This window comes from Mus caroli, chromosome 19 (genome assembly GCF_900094665.2).
Source record: "Mus caroli chromosome 19, CAROLI_EIJ_v1.1, whole genome shotgun sequence".
NCBI lineage: Eukaryota > Metazoa > Chordata > Mammalia > Rodentia > Muridae > Mus > Mus caroli.
The window spans coordinates 35,439,733-35,442,191 of record NC_034588.1 but is presented as its reverse complement, the minus strand read 5'-3'; the positions used below and the strand labels follow the sequence as shown (position 1 = coordinate 35,442,191).

Below are 2,459 nucleotides of genomic sequence, written 5' to 3'. Positions count from 1 at the left end.
AAAAAAAAAAAAAAAAAAAAAAAAAAAAAAAAAGAAAAGAAAGAAAGAGAGATACAATGTTAATATATTCTTTGTAGAATCATTTAAATTTCTCCATTTGAGCATTTTAAAGAAATATTTATAATTTTATAAAATCCATTCCTAGAAATTGGCAAAAAATCAGTAATAAGTTTATTCAGTTATAATATCTATGATTCTTATGTTTTTCCCCTTTGTTAAAAAAAAGCCTGAAGATATTGCTAAGCAGTTAAAAGCACTTGCTGCTCTTGCAGAATGTAAGAGCTCAGACCTAGCGCCCATGGTGAATAGCTCACAACCACCTACAACTCTAGCTCCACTGGCCTCTGACAAGCTCTACAGGCACCTGCATGTACATGCACATTCTCATGTGCAGAAACACACACAAACAACTTTTGAAAGTCACCTAGCAATTACAAAAGACATTAATTTCTATGAAGAAAATTAAATGTATGTATGTTGGTCAGAGGTTTCATTCACTGGTGTTTAGCTACTGTAGCCTATAATCTTTTTACATGCTTATTACATATTTTCCAACTCAAAGCACTTTTCTCTATTGAATCATGATAATTCAAAATATGGACTTACTGTATTTATGGAGATAATGATCACCTTGAACTTTCCAAAGAGAACTGCAAACTGTAAAAATGCTATAGCAAGACTAGAGCGATGGAGAAGCAGGGAACAGACTCATCAAGTTGTCTTGGGACCTCAACATGTATGCTATGAACATTTGTGCATACACATACATACAGGACCCACAGATCTAAACACAGGCACGTGCATGCACGCACACGTACATACACACACACAATGTACGTTTTAAAAATGATATAGCAGCTAGGCATGGTGGTGCACGCTTGTAGTCCCAGTCCTTAGGAGGTAAAGGTGGATTTCTGTGAAGCCCAGGCAAATCAGAATAAGATCCTGACTCACAAAATAAATAAATAAAAAAATAAATAAATAAATACATAAATAAATACATAAAATGAAATAAAATAATTATTTAATATATGGTGCTGCTAAAAGACATTTATTCCCTTTCCTCTCATTTTCTTTCTCCTCTCCACCCTTTTGTCTTCCCTCCCTCTCTTTCTCTCTCTCTCTTCCCCCCCTTACACACACACACACACACACACACACACACACACACAAGTTCTTAACTATGAGCTATGTCGACAGGCCCAAGATCTGGATTCTTAATATACTATACAGGCTCTGGGTAATACTACTAAAACCACTGACTTGTTTGAGTTCATTTATATCCAGCTACTTCACTGAAGCTGTTTATCAAGTTTAGGAGTTCTCTGGTGGAATTTTTAGGGTCACTTATATATACTATCATATCTCCATTGCTGATGGGATTGTAAGCTGGTACAACCACTCTGGAAATCAGTTTGGCGATTCCTCAGTTGGACATAGTACTACTGGAAGATCCAGCAATACCTCTCCTGGACATATACCCAGAAGATGTTCCAGCTTGTAAGAAGGACACATGCTCCACTATGTTCATAGCAGCCTTATTTATAATACCCAGAAGCTGAAAAGAACCCAGATGTCCCTCAACAGAAGAATAGATACAGAAAATGTGGTACATTTATACAATGGAGTACTACTCAGCTATTAAAAACAATGGATTTATGAAATTCTTAGGCAAATGGATGGACCTGGAGAAGATCATCCTGAGTGAGGTAACCCAGTCACAAAAGAACTCACATGATATGCACTCATTGGTAAGTGGATATTAGCCCAGAAACTTAGAATACCCAAGATACAATTTGCAAAACTCATGAAACTCAATAAGAAGGAAGACCAAAGTGTGAATACTTCGTTCCTTCTTAGAATGGGGAACAAAACACCCATTGAAGGAGTTACTGAGACAAAGTTTGGAGCTGAGACTGAAGGAAGGACCATACAAAGACTGCCCCTCCTGGGTATCCATCCCATAAACAACCACCTAACCCAGACACTATTGCATATACCAACAAGATTTTGCTGACAGGACGCTGATATAGCTGTCTCCTGTGAGGCTATGCCAGTGCCTGTCAAATACAGAAGTGGATGCTCACAGTCATCTATTGGATAGAATACAGGGCCCCCAATGGAGGAACTAAAGAAAGTACCCAAGGAGCTGAAGGGGTCTGCAGCCCTATAGGAGGAACAACAATATAAACTAACCAGTATCCCCAGAGCTCATGTCTCTAGCTGCATATGTAGCAGAGGATGGCCTAGCTGGCCATCAAAGGGAGGAGAGGCCCTTGGTCTTTCGAAGGTCATATGCCCCAGGGGAATGCCAGGGCCAGGAAGCAGGAGTGGGTGGGTTGGGGAGCAGGGGAGGGGGGAGGGTGTAGGGAATTTTTGGAGAGGAAACTAGGAAAGGGGATAGCATTTGAAATGTAAGTGAAGAAAACATCTAATAAATCTTTTTTTTTTTTTTTTTT

The 2,459-nt window shown here is 38.8% G+C and overlaps 1 protein-coding gene across 5 annotated transcripts in view; it reads right to left on the bottom strand.

The window, feature by feature from the left end:
* The window catches only part of Tbc1d12 (TBC1 domain family member 12), a 74,320-nt gene that overhangs the window by 38,172 nt on the left and 33,689 nt on the right, over nucleotides 1-2,459 (bottom strand). Inside the window, exon 1 of one of the 5 annotated variants that reach the window (XM_029472733.1) lies at nucleotides 607-669. The exons of the other annotated variants lie outside the window; for them this stretch is intronic. The gene's annotated coding sequence lies outside the window, so the exon portion shown is untranslated. Of the gene's footprint in view, nucleotides 1-606; nucleotides 670-2,459 lie in introns of those variants that run through there. 5 annotated transcript variants of the gene reach the window in all.